This window comes from Lissotriton helveticus, chromosome 6 (assembly GCF_964261635.1).
Source record: "Lissotriton helveticus chromosome 6, aLisHel1.1, whole genome shotgun sequence".
Taxonomy (NCBI): Eukaryota; Metazoa; Chordata; class Amphibia; order Caudata; family Salamandridae; genus Lissotriton; species Lissotriton helveticus.
Genome location: NC_136067.1, coordinates 1,072,522,663 through 1,072,547,829, shown reverse-complemented (window position 1 = coordinate 1,072,547,829; position 25,167 = coordinate 1,072,522,663). Strand labels below are relative to the sequence as shown.

At 43.2% G+C, this 25,167-nt stretch overlaps 1 protein-coding gene and 1 long non-coding RNA gene across 5 annotated transcripts in view; both read right to left on the bottom strand.

Annotated features, from left to right (window-relative positions):
- SMOC2 (SPARC related modular calcium binding 2) overlaps nt 1–25,167 on the bottom strand; it is a 1,417,970-nt gene that overhangs the window by 860,485 nt on the left and 532,318 nt on the right. The window lies entirely within an intron of this gene.
- On the bottom strand, nt 14,921–22,295 carry LOC144763270 (uncharacterized). The gene is made up of 2 exons (XR_013596203.1): nt 22,178–22,295; nt 14,921–16,060 (listed from the first exon to the last, which is right to left on the bottom strand). It is a non-coding gene; the product is annotated as an uncharacterized LOC144763270 (long non-coding RNA).

Sequence of the window (25,167 nt, the reverse complement as noted above, 5' to 3'; positions counted from 1 at the left end):
GTGATACTACTGTCTGAGGTACATTTGTGAGGAATTTTTGGTGGTGAATTTCTGGTGTTTGATTTACACAGTACTAACACTTCTCCTACTTTTAAAAAGGTGAGTTGTTAATTTGTAAGGGGAACTATGTTGTACACTTGAAGATAATTTGAAAAATGTTTTCTGTTATTTATTTGCAGTCCTTCTGTTATACTAAATACTTGATAAAGTTAGTTTTATATTATGTATTACTAAAAACGATAAATGAAAGTGATTATTTTTTTCTGCAATTTACAGCAAGCAATTTCAAAATAAAATGGCTCACAATGAAGAGACCGTGGCAATTTCTTTTGAATTGTCCACTACATTGATTGAAATTGACAGCACCAATAATGAAATATTGTCACAAGGAGGAGATGACTTGAATGATTCCACTACATTGATTGAAATTGACAGCACCAATAATGAAATATTGTCACAAGGAGGAGATGACTTGAATGATTCCACTACATTGATTGAAATTGACAGCACCAATAATGAAATATTGTCACAAGGAGGAGATGACTTGAATGATTTTTTGGATCAATCTGTTGATGGCGAATTTATCGAATGTTTGGAGACCATAGAGTTACAAGAATCATCATTGCAGACTTTTAATGAGGAGATTCCAGATGAGATGATTGAAGAGGAAATTACTGATGAGGACATGTTACTAGTTCTTTCAAATTTAGAAAATTCAGAAGAATAAATTTATATTTAGAAATCAAAAATTGTTTGAGACATTATTCATTTTTATTTTTAATTTATGAGGTTGTAGCGAAGTGATTGTAGTATAAAATGAGACTTATAGTATAGAGTGCAACATTTTTATGTTACATGGTAAGTTTACTCATATTTACTTCCCTTCTCCCACTATATTATCTCCAATGTGTATTTGACATCTCTTCTTCATCTCCGGCCTCCTTTCTCTCACTGTGTGTCTCTGATGCATCTTATCGCTGCTATTTTGTGTAATTACAGAAGAGAGTAAAATAAAATAGTTCGGAACGTGAAAAGGGGGCAAAGTAGAGTACCCCTCACCCCCTAGGCCTTCTCAGGCGGTCCCAAAAGGATCAGTTTCTGCTTTCCTGAGAGATTATGGTATGAGTTCCATATACCACAATAATTTGCATTACAACATGCAAGATATATATCTCCTATTACCAACTTTTGGAGATATTCGCGCTAAGCGCGAATATCTCCAAAAACTAACACCTGCCCTGAGCAGTTCTTAGCCATGTTATCCAATGGGAGGTGGATAACATGGCTAAGAGCATTAGCTCGGTAATGCATGAATATCGCTGAGTTTTCAGCGATATTAATGCATTGCGGTCGTTTTTTATCGCATTTGCGATAAACCTTGATAATAGCAAGGTTTATCTTCGATAATTTCTGACGATGCTTAGCGGTAAAAAATTTGTTGCTAAGCATCGTTAGCGATAAATATCGCTTAACTTTGGTAATATGCACCAACGTCTGTTAACGTTCGATTCGAAGGAAATGAGGAAGTGTTGAAAAACATTGTTTGCGCCATCTTGCCTTTTTTGAAATGCCACACTTTTGTCGTGCACGGCAGCCATTTTAGATGCCTTGACCAGACCCACTCTCTGCACGCTGTCGATTCGTAGCATGGCTCCCCACCCTCGCAAGCATCTTCCCCAGGCACTGGTCACCCCCGCTCTCTGTGTTATGCATGGGCAATAAACCTCTCCCCATCTGCGCTGCTCTTCCCTGAGAATCACACTCTGTGCCCGCCCGACACCTCCCTTTCGCCCTATTCACTACCGCACCCTCTGACACTCCTCTTCCTCTGTGTCCGATTGTCCAGGCTATCAGCTAGCCCTGCAGATGTAGTTTATGGCCTCAGCTGTAAAGAATCACCCCTCTTCAAAGGAGTTATAGTAGATCAAGGCTCACACCCGATGAGATCCGTCACACCACACGTGTTCCTACTATCTGAAAACCATCCTGTATTGTGATTGGGGAGGGGACCGAGCCTGAAGCGGAAGATTCCAGGGATGACTCTTTGTACATCAAAGTTTTTACATTTATGTGTCACATTAAAAATATATAGCACTCCAACAAAGTAGTAGGATTATAAAACTTTAATAACTTATAAATATATACAACAAAACAAAAACAGTAAAAACATTTAAACAACGAAGAGACCGTGGCAATTTCTTTTGAATTATCCAATACATTTATTGAAATTGACAGCACCAATAATGAAATTTTCTCACAAGGAGGAGATGACTTGAATGATTTTTTTGATCAATCTCTTGATGGCGAATTTATCGAATGTTTGGAGACCATAGAGTTACAAGAATCATCATTGCAGACTTTTCATGAGGAAATTCCTGATGAGGACATGTTACTAGTTCTTTCAAATTATGAAAATTCAGAAGATGTTGCCTGGGGGTGGGTCGTCAGTAGCAGTCTGTTGTGCGAATAGTTCCAAGGCAGCAGAACGCGCTGAAATCTAGATGGCACAAAGGTGATGTCTAGTAAGTTGCCGCCCAGCAAATAACGGCGTGGGGCGCCGCGGGGGTGAGTGAGTCCAGTAGGCACCACAGGTATTCTTACCGGCATTGCAGAATTACTGCTGGGGACAATGCCTGTGCTGTAGCAGGGTCACAGCAGAAACAAAAAGGATTCTGTTGAAGATGTTGTTGGTTTTCAATTTGAAAACAGTTCTGGTGTCAACTGCTATGCTAATGTAGTGGTTAATGTTTTGTTTTCTCTAGAAAATGTAAAAGAGGGGGAGGCAGTCCAAAGTTCTGGTAAAAGGGCAAAGGAAAGGATCGGTGGTTTGAACTATCAGTCAAAAAGGGGAGGGGGTGCAACAATTTTTCCTACCGGGTCACAGTGTGCTTTCACCGGAACTGATGTTTGCAGGATTCTAGTAATTCAAAGTGAGGCTGGCGCCAGCATGGAAGCGCCGACGTCCCGCGGATACAGTTTCGTCACTCCACGGGCGATCATGGCAGTCATTCCCCATCGGGGGTGTCTGCGAGGGTCGGAGACTCCCGCAGCTCCTCTAGAATCTTCAAGGTCGTGGAGGACTACTGTGGTGGAGTCAACCAGGGACCGGGCCATTTCTTTATGCTGGGCCCGCTCTTGCCACGTCGATCGCCATTTTGAGAGTTCGGTAGCTACTGGCGATCGCGGGGTCAAATGAGCGGACGGGCTCCACCCTGCCGGGCGAGACGTTGCAGCATCGCCACAGTGGAAGAACCCTTTTCCGGGCGCCTGGAGCGCTGAGGGTGCAGGTGGGAAGCCTCCACTGGGGAGGCGGGAGAGGCCTGTTCGCACCGTCTCTCCCTCCCAGTGCACCCCACGGCGTCTCGCTTGAGATTTGTTATGGCCGGACCAGGCGATGAGGACGAGGGGGGGGGGGTCGGAGGCATGTGCAAGACATCCCCCCCAGTGTTGTCAAAGCCATTATTCAAGAAAGAAGAAGTGTCCCGTTCGTCTTCGGGCCGGGCTTCCGGTGGATGTCGGCCGGTCGGCCCTTGCTCTGGCCCCATGAACGGGTTCCTTGGTTTATCGGCTGCAGCCGGATCCCATCGGCCCCGGCCGTTGGTGGCCGGACTGGTAGAGAATGTGGCGGGACTACCTGAAACTCTCAAGGGCCACCGCGGCCGGACTGGGAGAGAGAGGGGAGGGTCGAGGACACGGACATTCCCCCCCCTGCAACTCTCCAGCGTTGTCAATCCCCCTGGCCGGGTCCCGCTGGCCTCGGCCTCGGCCTCTCCTTCGGCTACACCCTACGTGATGATCTCCGAGGCGTGGCAGCAGGACCCGCCTTATATGTGTTGCTTTCGGCTGGGCGTAGCCGAAAACTTGTTGCCCTTTGGAAGTTTCTAGAATGGGGCGGATGTCTGCTGACTTCTATCTTTCCCAGTTTGCCGTTATTTGGCCGTGGCAGGCGGTGGGACAGACACGTTTTGGGGCAGTGAGGTGCGATGTTTTCAGGTTTCTTATTACGGGCTTACTTCTAACGTTTCTTGTTTCTAGGACAATAATAGGTTTTATCATTACGTATTGTTATCGTTTCTTTGTTTGTTATTTAATAAAAAGTTCATCAGTGGCCTACTGATTTTCGTTTTCCTATTCTTTTCTTTCCAGGTTGTTTCATGCTAAAGTTTCTGTTAACAGGATACAGTGATCACTTCGTTATTATTGCATATGTCCTTTTCACTAGGGGTGCTCTCTTGTTGGGCCAGATATCTCTAGTAAATGGTCCGGGTGAAACAGGTGCATCAATCAGTGGGGAGTAGATAGGCATGACAGATTACAACGGGGGAGAAAGGTCCGCATTACCTACCCTTTCACTACTTGCAAAGATTTTCCTACGTTTATTTAGAAACAGGGAATACCTCCAAAAAGAACTAATTCCCAAACAGTCAATGTTCGGACAATCAATCAATCAATGAGGAATGAAATAGGTACGACGTGTTAAAGGCTTGCGTTACCTACCCTTCACTATCTGCAAAGGGAGAGAGAATATTCCTATTCTTCCTTGTTTGCAGGCAGAGAAGATCCTTAAGAGAACCAACTTCGAACAATTCAATGCTCGATTCAAACAATCAACAAGGGGTACTGTGAACACAAATGAACGCCGCTTATGTACATACACATTGCTATTTTCAACAGTTTGTTCCTAATGTTTCTATTTTAGCGAGGTCAAAAAGAGATCCCATTAGTGGCCTACTGATTTTGCTCGATTCCTTTTGTTTTTTTACACGATTTTTCGCTATCTGCAAAGACTAAACAGAGTATTGCGACTCTGTGCTTGTTTGTAAATAGAGAATGAACCAAAGAGAACAATCAATCAAATGGAGAGAGAAGCAGGCACGACGGATTACAACGGGGGCAAAGGCCTGCGTTAACTACCCTTCACTATCTGCAAAGAGAGAGTACTCCTAATAGAAATGAGGGGGGGGGGCAGCATTCAAAGCAGATCAGTGTGCATAAACACGAAAATGTTTTTACTTACCACGTACTTGACATTCGACAGCTTATGATATTTGCTATTAAAAAACCATTGAAATTCACTGAAAAAACCATAGGTTATAGACCATATATAGTTAGGAATTAGCATTTACAAAACCTTGAAAATTCACTGAAAAAACCATAGGTTATAGACCATATATAGTTAGGAATTAGCATTTACAAAACCTTGAAAATTCACTGAAAAAACCATAGGTTAGAGACCATATATAGTTAGCTGGACATTTTATTGACATAAAACCAATGAAATTCCATATATAGTTAGTTGCACTAACTATATATCGCGCACCCGCAATCCACTGCTGATGATGTCACATATTACATCATTCATGACATGGTCAGTGACATCACTGATGACATCACTGATGACATCTCAAATGACATCACTGATGACATCACTGATGACATCTCATTTGACATCAATGACCACATCACTGATGATATCATTCATGTGACAATACAATGCATCTCCTCACATTTTAATATAACCTCTGTTTCACCCAGTGTTAAATACAGAGTATAATTTTTGAAACCATTGACACACCAATACTAGTTACTACGTACGCACTCACTGATTGCTACGTCTACACACACCTTCACTCATTCACCCATACAATCATTCATACATACAATCACTCATCTTTACAACACTATCATATGCACTCATACACCTATACAGACACTCACAGTCTGCCACTCATCCATGGAGTTACTCACACACCTAGTCAGTCCTGTAAAGAATCAATGACACTTCCATTTCCTTGTCTATACAGTTAAACATAGAGCACCTTACATTTTCAAACATATACTAACACATACTTACCTTCTTATACAATCATTGATACAAGTACACATTGATCTGCACAGAGTCACACACCTCCCAGCTAGCCACACACACACTCAGTCTCCCATACAAATACTTGGGCAATCAATCAATAACCCATATAGTTACTCATATAGCTACTGATCAACACATGCAGCAGTTTACAGAACAACAGACATAATGATGCACAAATTAAGACAGTTTAGTCACTAACCCATGCACTCAGTGAGACACATTTAATCATTCACTCATACAGTCAGTCATGCACCTACTAAATCCTTCGTCCAGACACTTACACATCCACTCATTCTTCAATATGTAAGACATATTTAAACTTTACAGAAACAAAAAATCACTGGATGTTGTTATCAGTGATGTCATCAGTGATGTCATTTGAGATGTCATCAGTGATGTCATCAGTGATGTCACTGACCATGTCATGAATGATGTAATATGTGACATCATCAGCAGTGGATTGCGGGTGCGCGATATATAGTTAGTGCAACTAACTATATATGGAATTTCATTGGTTTTATGTCAATAAAATGTCCAGCTAACTATATATGGTCTCTAACCTATGGTTTTTTCAGTGAATTTTCAAGGTTTTGTAAATGCTAATTCCTAACTATATATGGTCTATAACCTATGGTTTTTTCAGTGAATTTTCAAGGTTTTGTAAATGCTAATTCCTAACTATATATGGTCTATAACCTATGGTTTTTTTAGTGAATATATATATATATATATATGTGAGTATCATCGTGAAAATTTGGTCCGTGCTTTGTGTTCCTGCGCATGCTAAGGGAAGGTGCAACGCGAAGGAGACTTTGGTCGTCAATATATATATATATATATATATATATATATATATATATATATATATATATATATATCAAACAACATCTCCTCCATTGTGAGTAGATAAAAGGGACATTGGCCTTCCTTAAATGCCTTGGGTGCTTAAGGTTTTCTTTGCAGTGTCTTTATATCATGCTCCTCCCTTCTAAATGAAGAGGTGCACACCAGAACCACATTGCCTTAAAGAGCTCACAGGCAGTTTCACTGTTGGGAAACTGCAAGTCCCATTATGTAGTATGTTTGTTGGCACAGATGAATGTCTCTTGTGGCCTGGATTTTGATATTCCTCAAAGTGAGGTCTGTTGTTACATGTGGTTTGGTAGAAACCGTAGCACAATACTGGGAAAATAAACTGCCTTTTCGCCCCTACTTCCAACCACACTTTCTCTCTGGCAGCAAACCTTGAGACGCTGGTACAGTGATATATATATATATATATATGGAGAGAGAGAGAGAGAGACCAAGTCCTTGATCCATAAAACTTCGATGAGCAAAGCAGGTATGGACTCACTTTGAATGCTAATAACAATTGTTTTTATTGATGTTCCATCAAAATCACAGGCTCAATGCCATCTTCCATGACGGGTTTCGACTGCCGCGACACGGTCTTCATATATATAGTTGGGACCAAAGTTTCCATAGGAAAATCATTATTTGTTTTGCCAATAACTTTGGCACCGCTTGATAAATCTCCACAAAATTTTCCCAAAACTGCCCCTTTTTGGTTCAGCTCTGGGTTGAAAGTTTAGGGGTTATCTGTCAAGTGGGTGCCAAGAAAAAAGGGGTGTCGCAAAATGCATTTTCCACATTTTAAGTCTATAGGGATCTCTCATGTTTTTTAACACGACTACAGCCCGGAATGCTACATGGAATTACACTGCATTTGGCAGAAAGCTAGATGTTGGTCCAGAATGTGGGCTTTTTGTGATTTGGTGTAAATCCGTTCAGTAGTTTTTCAGATATCTAACTTAACAACTATATATATCTGAGGACGCGACTTCTTGAAGTGGACTTGTGGACTCTACTAAAATTCAGCTGGAAACATTTCAACCAGGAAGTATTGCCAGCCTTCTTGGGACTCAGCTTGAAGCTAATTTGCAGAAAAATAGTTCAAAATAAAGAAAAGGGGGCAGAGTAGGAATACCTGACCACCCCTGATATGGTGGGGGGTTCCTCAAGGACTGCACCAGGGGGTAAAAAGCATAACTTTTTTGTTTGGTAATTTTGCTGCAGGCTCACGGGTGGATCCGTGGCTCTGTGGCAACATTTTTTAAAAAGCAAGCACGGCTCCTGCGCTTGTTTCAACATAAACTCAGGGTAGGCGGGGTCGTGGGGGCATGTTATAAATATAGTAGGGGGGGCGCATGTGCCTCTCCTCTCCAGCTATTCAAAGCCCTGGGGACACCACCTCCCTGGGGCATTTTTTATTATGAATGCAGGTGAACCCACTGGTCTTACTCCTGAAGGCCCCTACTGCCCCAGGAACCGCCACCTCCCCAGGGCTAATTAAAATTATGTGGGGGCCTCATGGACACAGCCCGCCCAAGTGACTGCCGCCTGCCAGAGGCACACTGCTTTTTTATTTTAAGTAATGCCGGGGTCTCCCCCACTGCCCTGGGGACCCTCCCCTCCCCAGTAAACATACTTTATTTTAAAAAAGCGTGCGAGGCCCTACGGCCTCCCCACAGCCAGGGGAACCGCCACCTCTAGTGAGTTTAAGTATTTTGTAAGAGTTTGTGATTGTTCAACATATACTAAGGTACCACAAAAGTTGAAGTAGTACTAGGTGTACTGGTAATGAGGATACTACTTTTAGTATTTATCATGTGAGTGACTGTGTGACTATATGTATCCTTATGAATATGGGTGTGTGAGTGGCTGTATGGGTGTATAAGTGGTTGTGTGAGTAGCTGTGTGGGTGAGTGAGATGCTGTGTGAGGGGTTGTATTGGTGAGTGAGTTGGTATGTCAGTGGCTGTATGGATGGGTGAGTGGCAGTGTAAATCAGGGACGTGGAATTCCCTTAGCCGGGCGCCTGGGACATATTGTTTGGGGTCAAGGGCAGTACATTTTCATGTGTATTCTGTCCTTGGGACAAGCAGGCCCAACAGCCTGCAACTGCAACCCTTTGGCTGCCAGTTTGCAGTACCATATTCTGGATCAGGGAAGGGCACTGTCTACAGTTAATGTAATATTTATGTACATTTGTTAATACTGTTCAAACTTGTATTTATGGTTCATTATTTGAAAGCTTTTATTATTAGGGTGAGCGCTCTAGGTAAATGTTGTAAACTCTGACTGCACTTCTGACAGTGGTTCCTGCATAAACATGCGTACACAGGTTTTTAAAGTTTAGCAATATGAGGCTATGTACAATACTCCTAGAATGCTCTCCGATTAGATGCAAATATTTGGAAGCTTGAAAGCAAGATTGACAATTCTTTGCTTTCAAAAAAAGTAGAAAAAAAAACATTTTGCTAAACTACTGTAAAATTTCAGGCACCATTTCTTTGCAGCATCATTTAGTAAAATGTGTTGATGCATGCTAGTATTTTCACAACATAATCATAATGGAAAATCAGTGTAACCAGTTTCAATAAGATTATGGGAAACATAAAAACAAACAAGCATTGGCAAAGCCAAATGGGTCTGAAATTGGGGGATACGTCCTTTCAGACGAAACCAGAATCACGCTGTGCCCACTCAGTGCCAGCAATAGAACTAATGCAGCATTAGCATGCATTCATTCATTCAGCACGCAAGTTGTAACAACGACTTGCATTTAGTGGGGCGCATTGGCAAAATGGTGTCCAACACCTTCCCTACTGTTGCGCAGACTGGAGTTTGAATAGTAAATTAAACTATTCCAACATCCAGCACCCCTACAGCAAGTCGTTAAAACGACTTGCTTGCTGAACAAATGCGTCCTAAAGACGCCTTTGTTCAAAAGACTGTGTTCTGAATGCATGCCTCCTAAACGCATGCAGAAGAATATCGTCATACATTCCTGAAATTGGAGGTCTGCTTTTTAGTTTTGTCAATGTGTGACTTGTTTTGGCATGGTTTTTGTAAAACCTTATCGATGTGGGAGCTCCCGGGGCCTCACCATTATAACAAACATTGGCAAAAGCAAAAATAGTTTTTGGTCTCAAAAAGCACACACTGCCACAATAGTTACTGGCACTGAACACAACTACTTTGTGTGCTGATATGTTACTTGTGAAAGAGCAGAATGCTGTCAATCACAGTGAAGCCAGCCAATACAGAGAGAGAGCGAGGCAGAATTTTAATAAACACATAGGGTTATGGTTAATACCAGACCAAATTAGGGGCCCAATTATTAAAGAAAGTCTCAAAAAGTGCACCCATGGTATATGTCCTTGCATTAAGAGCAGCTATATGGCTTTCGTGAATTCACAAGAATCTACAGAAGAGGGCAAGAAATAGCACTCTTAGAAAATATAAGTGAACTACAATTTAGCATGAGCAAATGAGCAGATCTGCCCATTTGAAAATCTGAGTGTTTGCAAGTTCACTTTTCCTCCAACTACTTTTTCCCAACCCCGGAAGAAGGTTTACGTCTGCATTGTCAGGAGTAAATGTCCAACAGTTCTCAGTATGGGAAAAGATTAGAGAAGAGTTGTTAAAAACCCTTAAAACATGCAAGTTAGTAGGTTGCTCAGGCTCAAAAGGGCATTTTAACCCTGGAACTATTGCTCACCACTACTACTAGTGATCAAACACTACTATGGTATGAGCCCTGGCATAATCAGAGAGCTGATATTAGAGCTCTTATATAATGAGAGTGCTGCCATAATGTGTTGCTGCACTACTTGGCGCCAAAGGGACAAGTGGATTGTGTTACAGGATAAGTAGATTTATGAAGCAACCCTCACCATGGACCAGTAGATATTTTATTAAATTCCACACCCCTGGTAGGTGGCTCTATCAGTGGATAAGTGAGTATGTGGTGACTATATGGGTGATTGAGTGGGTGTCCGAATGGCTGTATGAGTGAGTGAGTGGGTGTGTAAGTGGCTGTATGGGTGAGTGGCTGTTTGAGTAGGTGTTTTGTTAAGTGACTTTGTGTGTGTAACTGTATTAGACAGTGAGTGTCTTTGTGAATGGCTGAATGGGTTAGTACAGGAATGTGTGAGTGCTTGAATCAATATCTAAATGAGCATACAAGTGGTTGTGTGAGTGTGTGTAAGAAAGTTTGTATGGATGAGTGAGTGGCTGCGTTGAGAGGCTGATTGTATGAGTGAGTGGGTGTGTCAATTTGTAGGTAAATAAGTGGATGTGTGAGTAGCTGTATGGGTGAGTGTGTGATTATGTGAGTCTTTGTAAGGGTGAATAACTGGTTGTATGAGTGGCTGTATGAGTGAGTGAATGATGGTGTGAGTGGCTGTATGAGTGAGTGAGTGGGTATGTGAGTAGCTCTACGGAGGGGTGAGTAGGAATGTGAGTACTGGTATGGGTCTGTGAAAGGGTATATCAGTGGTTATACTGGTGTGTGAGTGAGAGTACGAGAGGTTGTATGGGGTTGTGAGTACTTGTGTGAGTGGTTCTGTGGATGATGTCATCTGTGATGTCATCACTGAAGTCATCAATGATGTCACTGACAATGTGATTAGTGATGTAATATGTGAGATTATAAGCAGTGCATTGCAGGGGCATAACCTATAATTAGCTCAGGTAACAATAACTGGTGACTGTTACTGGCTTTGCATGAGTGAAATCTGACTCTAGATATATCATCCCTGTAACCTTTGTTTCTTTCAGTGAATTTATAATGTTTTTAAAAATTCTATTTGCTATCTATAATGTCCCTGTAACTTGTTTTTTCCAGTGACTCTATATATATATATATATATATATATATATATATATATATATATATATTACCTACTGGCAGTCGCTAGTAGGTAGTTATAGTTAGGACCTATTATGCATAGGAAATCCGCAACATTCTATTGAAAATAACTTTGGCGTCAATTGATGAATCTGCGTGAAACTTTCCAAACTTTTGGCCAGTTCAGTTCAGCTCCTTCCCTGAAAGTTAGGGGGTGATGGTCAAGCGGGGGCCGAGAAAACGGGGTCCCAAAACCTATGCAATTTCCCATAGGATATTTAACCACAGCTACAGCCCGAATGGCTGAACGGAATTACACCAAATTTGGCAAAGAGGTAGTCCTCAGTTAAGACTCGTGCCGTTTGCTTATTTGGTGTAAATCTGTTCAGTAGTTTCTGAGAAAATGACATTTAAAAGTACATATATATCTATGGGCTCGGAGGGTCCACGTACCCTACACGGAGTCTGCACGCACCCTGCTGTGCACAAGCTGCTTTTTAATTGGCTGTCAACACTCCAAATCAGGAAGTGTTGGCAGGCATCGTGTGCCTCGGTAGAACCAAGGCACAAGAAACCAAAGAAAAAACATCGCAAAACGCGAAAAGGGGGCAGGGTAGACACACCCCGACCCCCTAGGTCTGGTCAGGGGGTCCCACAAGGACCCCCAGGGCCCAACATTTTTTTTTTTAATCGCGGGATGCGCGTAGGATCCGCGTATCCTACCGATTAAAAAAAATATATATATACATACATACACGAGTGACATGTAAATATAGCACACGTTGTAAACACTGAAGTCAGTATCATATATATTAACACACAAAGGTGAGGCGGGGCGCTCCGTGGTGCCAAGGCTGGCCGAGCATGGAAAAGTCTGCTTTCCTAAGAGCCTCCCTTGCTTAGGCGGCCGCTCACAACCACACACTCTGTAAACACTGCACGGCGCTCAGCCCTGAAGTCAGTATCATATATATTAACACACAAATGTGAGGCGGGGTGCTCTGTGGTGCCAAGGCTGGCCGAGCATGGAAAGGCTTGCTTTCCTAAGAGCCTCCCTTGTCCCAGGCCGCTCACAACCACACATGCTGTAAACACCGCACTGCGCTCAGCCCCTGGGGTTAGATACAGTGGCCCCCACTTGCCTGTTCGGGGAATGTTTTGAAATACTGAGTTACAGTCACTTTGGCAGATAAGAAGAATGTGTTGCTTTGAAAAGGGGACCCTCATGACCACTCGTACCTCACATTAATGTTTGGTACCCTTCCTGACCCCACTGCCCCCCCTTACAGCGTCCCTGCTCACTGCCCAGAGACAGGGGAAGGAGGGCTAGCGGGAACCCTGCCCCCACACCCCAGTTTGGACAAACTCCTAGGGCAATGATTTGGTGAGGAGGCTGAGACGCTAACCCACGGCCACAGTCCGCACCACACGGGGGAGGACAGTGTGGGAGAGAGGGGGCAGTCGGAGACTGTGGGGGAAGGAAGGGGACAGAGAGAGACAGGCAGCATTAGGCAGCTCCAGGTTTGTCCCTCTCCCCTTTCCCCTCGTGTTTGGGGCATCCTTGTGCCTGTTGCCTCCCTCTCCAGCCTGTGTCCCCCCCGATTTTCACTTGTCTCTTCCCCGTTCTATGTCTGCCCCTCTCCTTAGATTGCATCCTGCCCTGGACTCTCTGGACCCAAACCAAGAAGTCATGTTTCGCAGACATCAGACCAGAGCTTAAAACGCATACAAGGGGGCGTGGCCAGGTGCCAGCGAAGATGTTTGCCTAAGAGGGGAGCTCCGCCGGAGCTAAGTGTTTCCCCTGCAAAATCCGTCATCATCCGCATCATATGACACTCCAGAGGGCGCCCGCTGCTGCCGCTGCGGATCGCGGACGGCGACAACTGCTCCGGTTGCGGGGAGCGCCGCCGACGAGCAGAAAGACGTCCCTGAATGGCGGGCCCGGCGCGGCTGGCGGTGTTGCTGGAGCCTTCTGGCCGGCCTGCGCAAGTACGCAAATCCCCTGCTTGCGGCCTACCAGGCGGGCACGATCCTGCGGGAGCCTGAATCGGGTGGCTCTGCAGGGCCCGCTGCAGAGCTGGGGCGTCCCACCAATCTGCGAGGGCCTGACTCTGGCCTGGTAGCCGTATTGTTGGAAATCACGAGGGAAGCGTCCTGTCCACTAACCCGCACCCGCGGCCCATTCTAGGGTGCTGAACCCGACTGGAGGCCCTTCCCGGGGATGGAAGAACACGCAGAGGCCTGACTAGTGAAGGCACCTCAGGGACGAGAGTGGTGACGAGGGCCCTGGGGTGAGTGGACCCCCTTTACTACCTTTCGATTTTGCGGGGACTGTACCCGGGCCCTGGATTTGTGGCGCTGGGATGAGGAGGGGCTGGCTGCCCATATTGGTGGTCCTGGAGGTGTCCAACAGCATTGGGAGCGCACAGCACAGCAGTCTTTGAGGCACGGGACACCTGGGCCAACGAGGATACTGGGGCCAGTCTACACCCTGGCCCTGACGGTCCACAGCACTGCCCCGCAGGCACGACACCAGTGGCGAGCATGAGGCCAAGGAGGGCGACCCGTGGGAGACTGAGATACCTAACACCGGCCACAACAGGAAACTGCCAGAGGATGTGGGAGGGCTCCAGACGCCTGGCGTTGGAGCTACGAGGCGGGAGCCAGCGGGCTCACCCCTGCCAGCCAAAGGGGGTGGCCGTCCTGGAGGTAGGGTGCCGCCGCCTCACCACTTGCGCCGAATAGCAGCTGGGCCCAAGACGCGCACTAGGGGTGCTGACGAACCACTGACATGAAGCCGAAAAACACCGTGGCAGCCCAAACTAATAAGCTGGATAAATACGCGATCCCCTTGGGACAGACACCGGCAGGAACCACGACCGAGGCCCAAACGGGCCCAAAGGAACCGACCTTGGCATCCATCATGATGGCGATACAGTCCCTGGGCACCAACTTAGTGACAAAAATGGACAAAATCTCGATTGAAGTTAATCTTCTTCGGGCTGACCTCGGCAAACCCCCGGAAAAGGCCAAAGCGAACGAGTCAGAAATACGAGAGCTCCAGGCGTCCTCGAATACGCTAGAAAAACGTGTCAATGAACTGGTGCATCAGCATCGACAAATGGCCCTAAAGTTGGAGGACCAGGAAGGGAGGGCCCGAAAAAGCAACATACGCGTGGTAGGAGTGCCGGAAGGAATGGAGGGGCCCAGCGTGGATCTTTTCCCGGAGGACCTTATTCATGCCCATCTCAAGCCTAAGCGCCTGTCCAACATCTTTACTATAGAGTGTGCCTGATAGGGAAATACTGGCACCCTCCCAGGAGCATATCATGAATGAAACTCACCAGACATAGCAGGTTGCTCAGAAACAAAGTGAACTTTATTAAATGGTACCAAAAGCATGCATCATTGCTAATCAGCAAGGAAGAAGTCAGATCTGCCACCTTAGGGGCTCTCAGACCACTTCTTCCCAGAGTGACAAGTTTCTAGGTGTTATATACTGTATTCAATGCCATGTCAGCGGAACTTAGAATAAGGCACCAAGCCAAATATGGCTGACATGGATGTGCAATGTCTGCACCATGCAAAACAGCCAGATATGGGCAGACCAGAAAGGCAGGCTCTGCACTGTGTAACATTTGCATATCATGTAGTCAAGACAAGCAAGGTGACCTGTAAGGGTGTACAGAATAGCTTGTTGAAGCTTGTCCAGTCAAGGTCAGATAGGAAGCCATTTTGAGCTCCAGGCCTCATGTTAATGTGATCTTATATACTCATGAACTCTTTGGAAGTAAATGCAAATGAATTTATATGGATATTCATATATATTTTGTAACAATCCCCCCTTTTGGATATACCTATCCAACATTAGTATAAAACCAAAATATATATATATGTCATTAGTTACATATCTTTGGATGGCATTACACAGTCTTTGCATAAAATGCATATATTGTCACATTGATACATCTTGATGATATCAATATTATATCAGCAGGCTGTTGTGATACCAGCAGTAAGTGTCCAACAAATATTGTCTCTGTGCAATGCATAGTGCTACAGTGACACTTCTAACTCAGTTCCTGGGCACCTTTTGCAAGTGTCAGTAGTTTAAAGGCACGCAGTAAGCGGTCATCTGCTTCTCCTCCTGGTCCGCAGTCGTCTTGTTCAGGGGCAGTGTCACAGACCTGCCCTGCGTTGTCCTCTTCAGTCTATATTTCTGCAGGTGCAGGTGCAGGCCATCATGTGTACTTCACTCAACAGCATCAGTAGATGTCGATGTTGTGTCCCTCTGACACTGTATGATGGGCCCTCATGGATCGTGGAAATGGTCTGGTCTATCCTCTTCTTGACTGCTGTGTTGCTCAGGTCCTCTGGTGACAGATGGTCAACAATTTCTGGTACCGTCCTCTCAGGCGTTGGGGCGCTGCCTTGCATCTTCTCCCCTCAATCCATTCATGGCGTTTGTTCACCGTCTGTGGTCCAGTCCACCTAGAACTAAAAGAAACAGCTTTTATTTTTCTCTCAATGACCATGTGTCCATAATCACTTTAGAAGTCCTTGCCACATTGCAGGCAGTCTTAAATTCAGAGCACCAGGCCCTTTCAGGAATGTTCCATCAGTTGCTTTTACTAATAATTTATTTCTTTATTTTTATTTTTATTTTGGAGTTAATTTACTCCTCCTGTATAAATGTAGTCACTAAGTGATCTCCTTTTATCGCTATTTATGCCCTGGTGGGTCCTAACCTTGGAGAGATGGCTTTACTGAAGTCCTGCGCCTCAGTTGCTGCATTATTCTTCCCTGTTGGATGCACCTCCATTCATTTTGAAAACATATCCACCCACACCAGCAAATATTTAAATCCCTTCACTGGGAAGCAACATGTATCTGCGCATTCATCCTCCCTTGTGCAATATCAGAGGGTCCCGGCTCCAGTCTTGTAAGGGAAAGTAACATACTGCATCTATCTCATCCTGGTAGGCCCATACTCTCTTCATTATTCAGCTCACATCCATCATCAATCCTCCCTCTATATCTGTTGTTGGAGACCATTGTTCTTCCTTTACATTAGCTTACAACAATTGTCTCTAAATGAGCTGTATTTTTGGAATGCTTTTATTCATTAGTTCCATCTGCACTGGCTGTAACATATTTCCATTTAATGCTGTGTCAGCAATGGCATCATCTTTGGCTAACTTAGTATTAGCTCCTGTGTATGCTTCACATTTTATTACCGCTATCCTAATGTACAATAGTATTTCTTTTAACAAGATCCTTAATAAAGGACCATTTTTAATAAGGCGCCCTGTTTATGTTATGAATCCGTGATATTTCCACAGCTGGCCACAAATAAGAACTGTAAAGCATAATGTGAGTCAGTTTAAATGTTTAGCAGTTTTACCCTTGACTAGTATTCATGCTTTTGTCACAGCAAACAGCTCATCTTATTGGGTAGATGTTCCAAGAAGCAGTGCTGCACTTCAGCTATTGCTATGGCTTACCCTGCTCTGTAATCAGTGTCTATCGCTATGGCATACCCTGCTCTGTAATCGGTGTCTATCAGTCTGCTGGAGGAACCATTAGTGTACCACTCCTATAGTCTACCTTTTTTAATGGTGTCTAATCTTGGCGGGGTGCCGTTTTCTACAATCTCAACACCAACTTACTTAGGGGTCATATATTTTCCTAAGAGAATGGATCTCATCAGAATAACCTATTGCAGGTAATACTTTTGACAAATTAACAGGTCAGCATCTTACATGGTGCCATTATAACCTGTGTGCCTGCTAGCAGAAAAATGTTGTGTCTATCCAGACAGCAACCACTGTACCAAATATGGCACCTAGACAATACAGGTATAGTCCAACACAATGAGAGCCATCCTCTCCACCATCACAGCTGCTGACCCCCAATCACTGCAGAAAGCAAAGTCACATAGTTGTGTCCCACAGGCCTTTCTTTTCCAGCTGTGTCAGCACATCATTGGCAGCATCACTTCATTTGCAATGCTATTTTGCTCTGAAACAGAGATGGAAAGGCAGTTTGTAGTTAGGCAGTCCAGCAGTCCCCATGAAGTTGCAGTACACAATGTCTCTTTCAATTTCTTGAAACAGTTTGCAAGTTCATTTTGTAACAGTCATAGCATCTGCATTCATTATCCATTGATGGCAGCAGTTCATCATCCCCAGGAAGGACATCATTCCTTTCTTGGTGGGCAGGAGCTGAATGCCCTGAATTTCATTATGTAAGGTGATATGCTGCGGGTACCTTGGAATATCACAAAACACAGGTAAGTCACCTCATTTTGGCAGCACTGGCATTTTGACAATGAGGCTTCTCTTCTCTCCTGGAGGTAGTTCAGCAGAGCTACAGTGTCTTTTGCCACAGGCTTTCACAGAGGCCTCAAGTGATGGAGATGTCACAAGGAGCTTATCAGCTTACTGCAAGACAATCTACCGCCTTCCAGACATAGGTGGCCCAAGTCTCTCTTTACTGCCTGCGCATTGACATTGGGACTCACAGTGAACATAGTGGATTTGGTATCTCAGTATGATGGCAAAATTTTTTCACCCAGTGGATGGACTTTAATGCTAAAACCCACTGAGGAGAGAAAACTACTCTGCCTCTACAGGTATAAATAATAATATTGTACTGGTATCAGGCACAACAGGCTCTAAGGGGACCACAAGTTCAAGGTAATCACTTTATGGGGACTGCATTTTTTCACCAGCCTCTCTTTTTTTTATTTTTATTTATTTATTTTTAATTTACTTTAAATATCACTTTGTTGTGAGGGCATTATATCCTTCGGTATCAAGTTTGTGCTATAAAAAACTTTATAATAAATACATTTATCCAAAACCTCGCCGTTCTCTAGATCTATAAACTTCTTGTTAGTTATGTGTACATCCATCCATTTCCTTTTCAAATGTAACAAACTGCAGTCTAACAGCATCATTCATCATCTCTCAACACATCCATACGTGCACTACAGAGGTTGTATACAACAGAGAATCCTTACTGAAGCTGTAAGCAGTACTTGCCTTGTTCTATTATCATTAGGCATTTGTGAATAAATTCCATTTATTAAAAAAAAATATATATATATATACTGTTGCAAAATTATATTTATTTATATTAAAGTTGTGAAATGTATCCCTTTATCTCCCACATTAGTGGAAACACCTTCCACTTTAGTGGAACCATGATATTCTCCTTGGGTATGTCTGATATCTTCATCCTGATACACTGTGCAACAATAAAACTGATACCATACTCTTATCTACTCTCTGGTATTTACGCTGCACCCCTTGATAATGTTATTCAGTGGAATAAACCCACCCTGTATATTTCCTGCAAATTTATTATTTTTCAAAAAACAGTTATATCCCCATCTGCTTCTAAAACAATGTAATTTATCCTTTAGCTAATGGTACCTAAACAGATCTTTGATGTCCAATGTGGTTCCAGGAAGGCTAATGTGACATCCCTAATATTATTACCATGCATTGAGAATTATTGTGGACCCTAATTACCATAGGCACATTATATATTTAGACATCATTAGAGCAAAATGTACATGTACCTGTAGTGTTGTACCCTACAATGGTAGAATCAGTATTTTTAATTAATATAAAGGAATTTTAAGTTGTTTAAACTACTCTTCAACATTACAAGCAGTGCATTTTTTGCTTAACACTTTATTTGCTGTAGGCCAAAATAGAAACAAATCTACTGAAAATGTATATGTTCCCCCTTCAATCAAACACAGCCCTGTGCACACACACACAGTGGCTAACCTCAGCAAAAAATGCTCAAAACTCCCTGCGTGGACAGACTTCACATTACTTGTACAGGACTGCAGACACTTCTGAAAATTATTTCTTTTAATAAAAGCACCTACAGCAGGAAAATCCCAAACTGCTAATTTTACAGGCATTCTAGTGGGTACATTTTCTTCAAAATCCAAACTATGCAACATCAGCTCTAATAAGCATGGTCAGCTTATTTACACAGACTAGCTAATAAAGCAATGTAGACTACTTATCCTCTTATTAAAACATCAGACTGGATGGGCAGTAACATAGCATATATATATATTCATTTTATCAATGCTAACACTTTTTAAAACCTTATTACTGAATAGCCAATTAAATGTCTCATGGCTATTTCATAGACAGTTTAGACAGGCTCAAAAGATATTGAGAAAAGGAGAGAGCAACCACATTTTTTCTGACCCTTAACTTGGACAGGAGCTAACCACCTTGCTCCATTTTGAAAGTAGAAAACCTGAAACAGTTTTCACTTGTGTCAACACTATCACCCCTATATGTAGAAACTGGGCATTAACAAACTCTGAGGAAGTAAATAGCATATTTAAAACAGCATTGTTCCTTAGCATGAGTGCATATAGTTCTTTCTTTAGAGCAAACTTCTCGTTTTCTCTCCCTGTGCTGCCATCTCCTCTTTCAAACTTTTTAAGAGGTCAAAATGTCAAAGACAGCCCTTGCTCTTGAGCCCTTTTAGGCTTCTAAATGTGGACCTCGACCTTCTAACCTATTAGCAGCTGTTCTTCCAAGGCGTTCCCTATGTGTGTTATTTGTTGAAGGAACTTCTCCAGAAGCAAGACTGAGGGTCCGTGCCTCCGTGGTGATATTTTAAAAGGTACGATCACATTTGAAAGTATCTCTCAAGAAGCATGGCTGAAAAATATTGCTGCTCCGCGCCAGCACGCCCATATATCTTTCTTTTAAGGTAGGATCTTTATTATTTATTTTTTATTCTTGTGTACTAAGCTTTTCTAGTAACCTAAAAAGTGGCTCAAAATATTTCACTTTTCAGAATGCTTTAATTTTCTCCCAGTATTCTTGTGCATGAAAGCAAAAAAAATGCATAAATGCAGGTCTCTAGATCTACTCTGCATTTCTTTTGAAAGCCTTTGTTTTTGACACTGCAGCCATTAAGCCATACTACATTTTAAGTTTGTCACTAAGAGACAGTAATATTTCCACACTTTTCATGTGGTGCAACAACATAGTTTAACCAGTTGGAGATACATTTTAATGTGCACATTCAAAATCTGAATATATATTTTTATATACTTTGCGCAGAATATTTTTCAACAGTGCTAAATATTCCAAACCAGTCTAAATCTATTAGCATTTTTTATTTTACAGCAGCTCATCCTCTGCACAGCCACCCTGAGCAGCCACCAATTAATGCGAATGCCTTTTAATATGTAATATCATGTATCTAAGGATAGTCAAATCTATTCCACATCAATGTCTATTTTTTATATTTGTTATGTCCTAGTTTTGTAGAAACACACAAATTCTATTTTCTCCGTGAGGCCTACTTTTTCCTATTTATTGCCTTTTTAGATGGCACAGCAAAAGCACCCACTCAATCTCCGTAGCTAGAATTCTACCTCCTACAGAGCGGTAGCTAGTCTACAAATATCTCCAAATACAACAGGATGTAGAGAAAGCACACAAAGAAACATTTCAATTAATTGCTATAGATATATAATATAAAAGCATTGAGTATTAGTATTTAATTTTACCTATGTTGAAAAATGAATAACTCTTGGATGGGTCTACGCCAATATATGCATGTTATTTAAACACTGTGTTATTCTAGTCAAAGATGAGTACTTTTTCGATATTACTACCATATGTATTCACCCATATTTTTCTTACAATGGTATTTGAATTTGCTATCAAAAAGGAGGGATATTGTTGGTAAAAATATATCTATATGTTTGCATCAGCCAAATAAGTGAATCAATCCCATATTCTCCTCCGCACTATCTTGCTCCGTGCTCCTAAACACCCCTCCCTTCACAAATCTATTAAAGCTTGACCCCAGGCCCTGCACTGCCCTTTCTGTCACGTCCTGGGCCAACAGCTGCTGCCAAAATCTTCTTATTCTACTGAAGGTTATTCCAGTGAGGCTATGTATAATGCTCCTAGTAACATGAGGATGTATGCTAGTATTTCCCAAAATACTTATATTGGAAAATCAGTTTAACTAGTCTAAATACACTTATAAAAAACAATATTAATAAGCATTGCCAACGCCAGTAGGTCTGAAATTCGAGGTCTTTTTATTTATTTTCAATGCATGACTTTTTCTAAGCATTGTTTTTCTAAACCCATATCAGTGTTGGAGCTATTGGCATCTCACCATTCTAAAAAGCATTGGCAAAAGCAAAAATCGTTTTTGGTCTCAAAAAGTACTCATTGCCACAGGAATTCTGTGCACTGTACAAAACTACTTTGTGGGTCAATATGCTCCTTGTGCAAGAGCAGAATACAGTCACTCACAGTGATGCATGCTGAGAGAGAGTGACAGGCATACTTTTAATATACACAAAAAGTCATGGCTAACGCCAGGCCTAATTAAAAGCCCACTTATTAACCAAAGTCTCAAAAAGTGCATGCATGGTGTTTATCCTTGCATATATAGGCCAAGAAATAGTAAAATTGGTGCAAACTCTTAAACACGCAAGTCACTATGTTTGCACAGACTCAAAAGGGCATTCCAACCCTACTTTGTACTTTATTCACTGTTCATAGTACTTAACATATTTTCTATACTTAATATTCTTACCTTCATTTGAATTTTTCTCTCCTGACGGTTTTTTAAACAGCTTTCTAGTGCGCTTACCATGATTTTCATCAGAGATCCTGTCTTGTGATGTCTGCTTTGTACTTACAATGTGCGCATACATCCTGAAAGATAAATTCAAAAAAAATCTCCTGCAAAGGAAAAATTATTAGGCCACTTTCCTTCTCTCATGCACAATGTGCTTAATTTTTTTTTCTATAAATCATGAAATATAGAGATTCAGTACTGAAGATCAATAACCTATTCAAATGCAGTCATTCATCCATGACATAACTGCACATGTTTCAAAATTATTCCCTGTGTTTTCCGGTGCAACCAGCAAATCAGAGGCTCCACTCACTATATTCTGGGAGTGTTTCTTTTTGTGGGTAAAATTAATACCCCCTCCTAGCAGAGCTCTCCTGAAATGGATTTTATAAAACTCCCAAAGAGTCTAGCCATTTGTCAATATTTATTGACATCAAGTAACTTAGTTACTTATCAGTCACCTGCTTCACTACTTCTTATATGTGTAGGTGCACATACAATATTCTCTAACCCAGGCTCTCCTGCGGAGTATCCACATACCAATTAGTTTATTGATACAGAGAAAATTTTAAAAACATTCTCTACAGTCCTCTGTCTATTTTAAATGCCAGTCAATGTCCTTTTTTATTAATACTATGAGTTAAATACATATTTGAAAGACTGAAAGGTCACTTGCAGCAAGGCAAGTTAGTTATTTAACTTACATCTCACTTATCAACTGGTGACATCACAGTCCTCCAATATATCCCACTTCTGACACCATTCTGATAGGGAAATACTGGCACCCTCCCAGGAGCATATCATGAATGAAACTCACCAGACATAGCAGGTTGCTCAGAAACAAAGTGAACTTTATTAAATGGTACCAAAAGCATGCATCATTGCTAATCAGCAAGGAAGAAGTCAGATCTGCCACCTTAGGGGCTCTCAGACCACTTCTTCCCAGAGTGACAAGTTTCTAGGTGTTATATACTGTATTCAATGCCATGTCAGCGGAACTTAGAATAAGGCACCAAGCCAAATATGGCTGACATGGATGTGCAATGTCTGCACCATGCAAAACAGCCAGATATGGGCAGACCAGAAAGGCAGGCTCTGCACTGTGTAACATTTGCATATCATGTAGTCAAGACAAGCAAGGTGACCTGTAAGGGTGTACAGAATAGCTTGTTGAAGCTTGTCCAGTCAAGGTCAGATAGGAAGCCATTTTGAGCTCCAGGCCTCATGTTAATGTGATCTTATATACTCATGAACTCTTTGGAAGTAAATGCAAATGAATTTATATGGATATTCATATATATTTTGTAACAGTGCCCACCGGGCACCTGTCACAAAACCCAAACCAGGTGCACCGCCCAGGACCATTATCACCAAACTCCTGAACTGCAGGGATAGGGACACGATCCTCCAGACGGCAAGGCAGCTGGGCAACTTGCAACATGAGAACGCCATGATCCGATTCTTCCCGGTTTTCACACTACAAGTCCAACGGGAGAGGTGCTCCTTTATAGGTGTGAAGGCGGCACTCCGTGAAAGGGGCTACAAGTACAGCCAGTGTTCTTCCCGGCCAAGCTGAAGGTTATCGTGGGGGGCAAGTCTCTGTTTTTCACCGCGCCGTCAGAAGTGCAGGACTGGCTGGACAGGGATTCACCGAGGGCTCAGGGCCGAGCAGAGGCTGGTGGCTGGAGAGACACTCAGGTCGCCTGGCCAAGATCTACGGCGGGGGGTTCAGAAGCGGATGCCCAGAGCCAGCGTTCCTGGAGGTGGAGGTGGGCCAGCCCTAAGTGGGGGTCTCTCTGTGACAAAGATGGCGACTAGTGGATGCAGGAACGTGTTAAGGACCCCGACGAACTGTAATGTAAAAAGTTGTAATTTTCAGACTGAAGGGCCTCTATCTATTGAGTTGTGGCGGATCACTATGGGTGCTGCTATACTGGGACACAGGACACTAGACACGAATGGCACTGGGGGCAACCCGCCTATTTAGAAGTGTTTACTTGAGTGAAGGAATGTGTTGCAAGGGGGGCATATGCGGGTGGCGGCTGGAGCTGGGGCCGGTGCACACTTCCCCTACAGGAGTTTTTTTTCTTTTTTGGGAGGGGGAGGTTTTCCTCACTCCCGGGTTGGGACTGGGCGAAAGGCGCTCTGCTAATTGGGGATGTGGTAGTTTGGAACCTACGAAGCAGGGAAGCAGGGAGGGTGAGGAGAGGGGGTCAACCAGTTTTGGGGTTTTCTGGGTTGGGATGGGGGGCGGTTGGAGGTAGGGTGAGTTGTTGGGAATGCTCGCACCAGAAATGTAGATATATGCATAGAAAATGTACTGGAATTCGCAGGGCTGATACCACAATGAAGTGTTTGGATGGCTATGAAGTGGGAGAAGAGTCTTAAAATGCTGAGTTGGAACGTTAATGGGTTGGAGGACAAGCTCAAAAGGACTATCGTACTGCAATTTGTTAAGCGACACCTCCCTGACGTGGTACTCCTGCAGGAGACCCACTTGTTAGGAAATACGTGCCATGCGTTGAATAGATGGGGGTACTCTTTGGTGATCCATGCTGGCTTTACTTCGGGGTCCCGGGGAGTGGGGATCCTTATCCACCGAAACTTTCCCCTAGTCATTGACCACACTGAATTCGACCCTCTAGGGCACTTTGCGGTGGTCTCGTGGAGGTGGGAGGGGCGCAGGATCAACCTTGTCACGACATACATTCCGCCGGGCCTTCAAACCCAATCGTTCCAGGACCTGGGCAGGCTTCTCCTTTCCCTTCCAGAGGGGCAACTACTAATAGGGAGGGACTTTAATGTTGTAGTCTCGGGGGATTCAGACAGACACCCGCCTAGGAACATAACGCCGGGCACATGTGGTTATCCGATTTCCTGGAGGCGTTCGGCCTCCTGGACCTTTGGCATCTCCGACACCCGACACACAAGCAATTTACTTTCTT